This window comes from Pteronotus mesoamericanus, unplaced genomic scaffold (genome assembly GCF_021234165.1).
Source record: "Pteronotus mesoamericanus isolate MK-2021 breed Mesoamerican mustached bat unplaced genomic scaffold, CSHL_Meso_final contig_214, whole genome shotgun sequence".
In the NCBI taxonomy this organism is placed as follows: domain Eukaryota; kingdom Metazoa; phylum Chordata; class Mammalia; order Chiroptera; family Mormoopidae; genus Pteronotus; species Pteronotus mesoamericanus.
Window position 1 is genome coordinate 3,607,787 of NW_026555089.1, and position 7,804 is coordinate 3,615,590.

Consider the following 7,804-nt stretch of genomic DNA (forward strand, 5'->3'; position numbering starts at 1 on the left):
AAATTTCTCCAGTTCAACCTCCACTTTTCACCAATTGGTCGGGAATCCCCAGAGCCCAGTATTTCATTCACTCAACACATATTAAACACACTTTTCTAAGTTCGGGAAAGGCGGTACAGCACACAAATCCCCGCTCTCCTGGGCTTCCCCTGTGCTGGAGAGAGGCGGACTAAAGGGAGCCGCCTGTGCAGGGCTCTGATGGGAGTCTGCTGGGCGGTGCAACACAGAAAATGGTATTTGGGTGGTTTTCTGGAGGAACCAAGAGGACAAGGCAGCTCTGAGCTGCTGGGGGCACTGAGCCGGCGGGGCACTGCTTGCCCACCTGTCACTGCTGCTGGTTCACCGGTGCTGGTGTGCCCATAGCCAAGCCCTGCCCAGGCTTTTCTCATTTCCCAGCCTTCCTCCCAGCAAGCAGCGCAAGCGCAGTGCGTAGCGGTGGTTTAATAAGCGCATGTTGAATGACTGAAGAGCATAGGATTCGGAGAGGTTGCAGGACCTGGACCCAGGCTGTCTGTTGAGGTGGACAGTGGGGTTCGACGCACCAGCCTGCCCCAGTCTGGGTCCTGGCTTCGCCGCTGTCAGGTTGTGTGCAAATGGACACATTGGCGATTGTCTCTGAGCCCCAGGTTACTCATCTGTAAATCGGGGGAGGAAAGGCTGTTGCCAGGATGAACTTAGTCAATGTTTATAGAGCTCTTAGCACACGCCGTCAGTGTGGCTACGGTGACTGTTGGTGTGTCCTGCCTCCTCCATTGTGGGTGTGCCCACACAGCATTCTAGGGCCAGAACCAAAAACAAAAGAAATCACCATGCGGTCAAAACCAGGGCGAATCCACACTAGGAAGCGGGGAGGAAAGCCCCCCAGAGAAGCATTATAGAGAAGAGGCCCGAAGGCCAGGGACCAGAAAGTACTCGGAGGACTCTGGTGGGGGCAGAAGTCAGTTCCAGGGAAGAGGTGAAGGGGAGGCCGTGGCTGTTGCCACTTGCCAGCTCCTCGATTCTGGGCCCTTGGCCTCTGTCTCATGACAAGAATGTGAGTCCTTCTGTCCCCAAAAGTTGCCGGAGGCAGGCATGAAGCATGGGCTGGGCCCACGCTGTCAGGCACGGTACACAGAGACCAGGTCTCCCCAGTCTGCAGGGTGGGCGGTGGAGGGGAGATGGGAGGGAATTTTTTAAACCCACAGCAGGAATGGAAAGGGGGAAGCTCAGACTTGTTCACTGAAACCTGGCACGCTGGAGTTGCAGGGCCCCCTTGGAGCGCAAGTACAGTAAGTGTAGGACAAATCAAAGACAGTGCGCTTCACCCAGCGGGGAGGATAGCGATGGAACGCATTACTCCAGCTGTGGTCTCGGCTGGGAATATAAATAGCTTCACAAAAGGTTTAGATAAATCCGTGGATGACAGCTCCATTCATGGGTTAGAGGGGAAGGAAGCTGTTTGGGGCCTGCTGGTGGGTGGGGAAAGCCTCAGCATGGCAACCTGGCCTCCCTAACGGCACTTCAAGGGCTTCAGACCACAGGGACCCCAGGTGGCAGCACCAGTGCTCCTGCAAGCTGGAGCCTGGCCCGAGTCCCCTGGCTGCTTCCTCAACCCAACACTCACCATCCACTGTCTGGGCAGACACGGGCACCACGGGCTCCCAGGGAGCGCCCTAGCCAGGCTGTCCCCTACGGGACCAGCAGAGGGAGACAGACACCGTGTCCAGTCGAGCTCCCAGAACTGAGCCAGGCTACTCTGCCAGGAAGAGAAAGCAAGCACCCCCAGGGCCCAGCACTGGCTTGGCACCTGAGGAGGGACAGCCAAGATGGGCTTACCACAGTCAGGGGCAAAGGGGGAGAGACTTCAGGGAACTGGGGGCAGGGCGGCAGAAAAGAGTCCACTAATGAAGAGCAGAGTGGCTCTGGAGCCATCTTGCCCTCTTGTCCCAGAAGAGCGCGAGCCCTCGGCTGGCAGGCGTGGGTCTCTAAAGGTCCATGCTGTTCTGTGGGACACATACGGGGGTGCTTCAGAAAGCTCTGGGGGGCGACTGGACCCCGCAGGTCTGTGTGGCAGCTCCTCCCCAGCCCTGGTACGGGTTCCAGGCCAGGTGTGGCTACCCCCTTTTGCCACTCAGATTCTCCCCAGCCCCTCTGCAAGTCCACCCTGGCATCGCCGTCCACTGACCTTTCCTTTGCCTGTACCACAGCCCTTCATAAAGCTCCCTAAGTTTTTCAGGCCCTGTTTCACCGAGCAAATGTCGTAGCAGTCGGGTGGCTGAAACTGACACACGCTCAGGGCACTAGCCCAACTCTAGAACTCTCTCGAGTTCTGCGTGCGTGCCCTGTGTGGGGAGTCAGAGTGGGGGTGTTGGGGACAGGCTTCAGGAAGGCAGGATCAAAAGAACAGAGAAGGTGCAGACGTGCAGACTTAGGGGCTTTGCAAGGGGGTAGTGGCCTCATTAGCAGAAGCAGAAGGATAGGGCATGAGGGGCAGATAACAGTAACATTTACCACTGTTGAGTGAGAAGTGCCAGAAATTTGACTTGTATTAACTCTGTCGCCCCTTATTCTGAGGCGGGTAACATGGTGGTCACCCCTGTGTTATGCAGGAGAAAACTGAGGTGTACACGGGCCAAGTGACTTGCCCAAAGTCACGCAACTAGGAAAGGCAGAGTGGTCACCCTCAACCATGTCACTCTCCCAGCAGCGCAGGCACTTGGGATGACAGGCACTGGGGTTAGGACTCCCATCGCCGCCTCACAGGGGTGGCCCCAGGGAGGTGCTGTCTGTCCTCTGACCCCCCAGGGCCCCTGAGAAGCCCAGACATTCCAGAGAAAGCCCTGGGAAGCCCAAGGGAGGGCGGCTGGTGGGGAGGGACGGGACAGAACGGGAGGAGCCGGCAGTGACTCAGCAGGGCAGGATAAGGATCTTCCAGCCCAGGGAGAGGTAACCCCACTCCTCTGCCAGGGGAGACGGAGTCACGGAGCCTGAGGCATGGGTTGGCCAGGGCAATGGAACATCCTGGGAGAGTGGCGGCAGGGAAAACTTCTGGCAGGCAAGGGAGGAGCTGGGCACCGGGGGGTATCCCTTCTGCCCCTGCCCGTCTCACAGGCCCATCACCCAGACATCCTTACAGGTGGGACGCTAAAGCCCGGGTAGAGCAGGGAGTGGCCAGCAGCAGAGCCCAGTTCCTCTCAGCTTCAAGGGGAGGCAGGTGGGTGCGGTGTCCTCCGGGAGGTCTGAGCTGGTCCAGGTGTGGGTGGGGGACACAGGGCAGGGTAGGGCCCTTGCTGAGGCAGGAGGCCCAGGGGCTTCCGCTGACATCATGACCAACTCAGGGTGAGGCAGGGCCTTCTGGGCTCCTGCCCACTGGAGGGAGAGGAGAAGCGCACACCCCGCCGCCTTTCCTTGCCCTCCTGCCCTCCGCGGCCCCCGGGCCTGCACGTTCACACCAGACGGTTTGCACGTGGTAGTGGAGAGGAGGCGCTCTTCCCAGCGACAGATGCAGGGTGGCGGTGGGGCGCTCCTCTGACCCGGGCAGCTGAGGCAGGGCCCCTGAGCTTACCTAGCCATGCCCACCCCTTTGCGGCCCCCAGGAAGCACAGGGATGCCCACCGTGGTCCTGGTTCTGCAGGCAGGTGCTCCTCTTAACTCCCAGCTTCATCTCGCTGCTCCTAGAATCTACAGTTCCTGCAGAGGGGGTCAAAGCACTCTTGCGGGGTGCCTCTCACTGATGCAGGAGGGCAATGTGGGGTGACAGCCCAGTGTCACTGGTAGGTGTTGGTCAGGAGAGCCCAGGTCTCTGCTTCAGGCAAATGAGGACTCTGTCCCAAGGAACACCTCAGTGTCCTGAAGAGACGAGGCAGGGCCCGGGTTAGATGCCACGAAGCCACAGGCACTGGGCAAGTCCTGCTGTTTCTGAGCTGCTCTGAGCACCCAGCCTCTTCTCCCCACCTCAGGGCCCCTCCCGGGTTCACGCCTTTGAGGTGCACTCAGAAGGGCATGGCGCTGAAGGCAAACAGTCCTGGGCTCCCGTCCTGGTCCTACTACCTGTGGGACCTTAGACAGGCGACTCCATCTTACCAAGCCTCAGTTTCCTCCTGTGTAAACTGGGGAAACAGCAGTTCCTGTTTTAGAGGGTTATCGTAAGAATGTGATGAAATTGTTCACGTAAAGCCTTAGCTTTAAGCCCGAAGGAGTGGCAAGTCACCCAGCAGGCAGGCGTGGCAGCGGGGCTAGCAGAGTCACCGCGGCAGGGCCCAGCCTCGCCTGCCTGCACTCAGGTCAGCCTCGGCCCCCTTGACCCCCTCGACCCCACAGCCCCTGAGGGCCCCTCTCTGTGTCCCTGGCACTTGGCATGGAGCAGGGACTCTGGGAATGTTTGGTGAGCAAAGGAATGAATTAACGGGCATCCGTGCTCACCTCTGCGGGCTTCTCTACCACCACACTGCTGCTCACCCATCAGAAGAGATCAGGCCAGAAGCCTCCTGGGTTCAGGAATCTGGGACACCCGGGGGCCAGGGCCCATACAAGGTCAGTTCTTCAGTTGCCTGGGACAGGGTTGGGGCATCTAGAGAGCCTTCTCTTAGGGGGGCAGTTTGGGGGGCAAGGTGGGAGGGAGAGGTGGGAACCTAGCCTATCCATAGGGTCACATTTCTACCCCAAAGCTCTACCTTCCCCCACAGCTTCCCTTCTCTCACCGTCCTCTGATCTCAGACTGTTTAATGAGTGTCCTTGACACAAGATTGAAATCCTTGAAGGCAGGAGTGGGTTTCCCTCCCCCGCTGTCCTTTATAGGACCGAGAGCACCCAGCAGGGGCTCCGGAAAGGCCTGCACAACACACCAAGGATCCGGAGCTGGGTTGGGGGGGGGTTCTCCTCTAACCTCCGCCCTGCCCCCACCAGCAACCCTAGATTGTCCAAGCAGGGAGAGCCACAGAGGAGCAGGAATCTTCCTGAGGTCCCCAGCTGGAAATGAGAGGGCAGCCACCTGTGCCCTGCCACCCACAGGAACCCTGTAGGTGTTATTCCAGTCCTCCTCTCCTTCCTTCCTTCTCCCCTCAATTCCAACAGCCCACTCCCACTTGCGATTTGGCAGAATAAAGGCGCAGTCTTTACTCCGGCCCCCACCCCACCCCACCCCTACCGGCAGCTCCTGGCCTGCTGCCTTTGCCCAGACATGGCAGAGGGGCACGGGCAGCTTGGAGATGCAGTTGATTTTCCCTTTGGCAGTAGGGAAGAGGGGGAGGGGAGAAGGTGCCCCCCACCCCGCCCCATGAGGGGAGAGGGCAGGGACACAAGTCCAGACAAGAGGCAGAGGCAGAATACAGCTTCCCCAGCTTGTAGGGTCACAGCATCAAGCCCAGGGGCGGCATGTAAAGCCAATCACCCCTGTACCCACCTGGCCTGGTCCTCATTTCAGAGTTGCAGCCCCCCAACCCCGCCCCCCACAGTTCCTGCAAACCTGCAGACCAATGCTTTCTAGACTCTTGAGGTAAACTTTGTGGAGGGCAACATGGTAAGTTTCTCTCCAACTGCAGAGTCTGTCCCTCTTCCTCCTCGGGTGCCTGCCTCCTTCCCCCGCCCCCCCCCCAACCCATTTATTTGCCTTTGTGTCTCCTCTTTCCTGCCCTGTCCCTTCTCTTCTCCCCTCTGCATCCCTCAGCCCCCACCCTCCTCCGTCAGCGCCCCCTCCCCTTTCTCTCCTGGCCCCCTCCTCCTCTCCCACGGTGGGGCTGCTTTCTCCCTGACTCAGCAAGGTGCTTTATAAGGTGCTGAGGGGGCTCAGCCAAATCCAAACCACATTGTCTGTGCAGACACTCTCCACAAGGAGCAGGCTGCAAACCAGGGAGAGGGACTTGAGCGGCTCCCCTCTCCCTCCCCCCCTCTTCGTGGCTCCCTCCCCGACAGGGTGGCTGCTGGGGGACCTCCTGGCTGGCCTCAGTGCCAGTCACCCACTGGGCATCTGTCTTCTTGACCTTGGCATGGGCATCAAAGATTGTGGGGCTCACCGGCCAAGAATGTCATTGAAACTCCAGTGTTCAGCCTGGGGGGGGGCGGTGAATGGGAAGAGGGAGGCCCTTTTCAAAAGGGCCCTTCCAAGGCAGGTTTCATCAGAGCCGCTGCTTGTGCCCCAGAAATTCCTCTGCCCCCAACCCCAGGCCAGCGCCCCTTTCCCAGTTCTTTTTCTTGTTTAGGGGAGGAAAAAAAGAAAGAAAGAAGAGGGGAAAAAACTCAACAACAAAGTCTGTCCCACTCCAGTGAGGTAATTGAAAACAAACTTCTTCCCCACCCCCCCATTCTCCCCCCCACCCCAGTTCTCAAAGTGCAGAAAAGGGAAGAGCTGCCCTGGGAACCAGGCTGCCTGCTCTGACCTGCAGGCTGGAGGGGCTGTGGCAGGGCTGGCGGGGCGTCCGCCTTTCTCTGGGGGCACCAGGGCAGGAGTGGGGAGCATGGGCTCTGATGCTATTCCAGAGAGAGGAATCACCTTCCAGGTCTGGCCCACCATCGCCTCTATCCCTTGCAACAACAAATAACAACAAAAGCAACTAATTACCAAATGATTTTATTGCCGGTCTGGTTCTAAAGCTCTCAAGCCGGGGAGATCAAATGACTGCACGACCCCAGATGAAAGCTGTTTTCTCTGCGCTCTTCCTAGCAGTCCTCTGTAGCCAGCGGAAGACCCTCCAGGGAGGGTCTAGGCTTCTGGGACCCCTGGGTATCCCGCTCAGTAAGTCCCAACACAGGCCCCAGGGAAGGAAGAGGAGGGAGAGCACTCCACAGCCAAACCACCCCTACCCCACCACCGGAAAAAACCAACAGCCTAAAACCGTAAAGGCAGGAGGAAGCCAAATATCTTTATGGGGAAGCATTTCACAAATGGGGTCTCTCCATCGCCTTGAATTAGAGCATTCTTGATGAGTCACCCATGAAGTCCTGGTGTTGAAACTGGTCCGGGTGCCTCGTGCTGATTAATAAATTACAAATCCCCCACCCATGTGCACTCTCCTGGCCACTGGGAAGAAGAATGAAGAGCCTTGTGAAGTTGAGGGACGAGCCCTCAGCCAAGCGCCCTCTCCTTTTCTCCGAGCCGGGCAGTGGGCCTGTGGTGCCCTCGTCCTCCCCCACAGGGGGCATTGTGAACCGGTTAGTCACCTGCCCCGGGAGCGCCTCACTTAGCCCCAGCTTTTGGAAATGGGACAGGCCCGGGGACAATAGGCAAGGGGGGCGGTCAGCCCAGACAAAGGGCAGCAGGAAAAACACCATCACTTGCTTGGAGGCCAGCTCGCTGGCATTTGGGAGAATGTGTCATTGCATTTACTGGGTGTGTGTGTGGAGGGGGGTTAGAGATGAGAAGGCAGAGGTAGGGCGAGAGTGGGACCCACGCCGGCCAGGGAGCAGCACCCTAGGCCGACACCGAGGGCGAGGAAAAGGAGCGGGCGTCTCCCTCCCGGGGCCCTCGGAGTTTGCAGACGGACTGATGCCCTCCCCACCTCCTCCCCCAGGAGGCCCAGGGTGGTACCACCGCAGCCTCGCCTCACCTCACCCCCCCTCGGTGTAGTGGGAGGGAGAGGAGCCCCAGAAGCCCTCCCTTCCCTCCTCCCCCCACCCCAGGGAGGGCCGCTACAATTTGTGGTTACAGCTTTACACGTCAGAAAAAAAAAAAAAGTTTGCAGAATGTCCCACACTGAAAAAAAAAAAATCCGAAACCGAGCGAAAAAAACCTGCGAGTGGGCCTGGCGGATGGGATTATTAAAGCTTCGCCGGAGCCGCGGCTCGCCCTCCCACTCCGCCAGCCTCCGGGAGAGGAGCCTCGCCCGGCCGG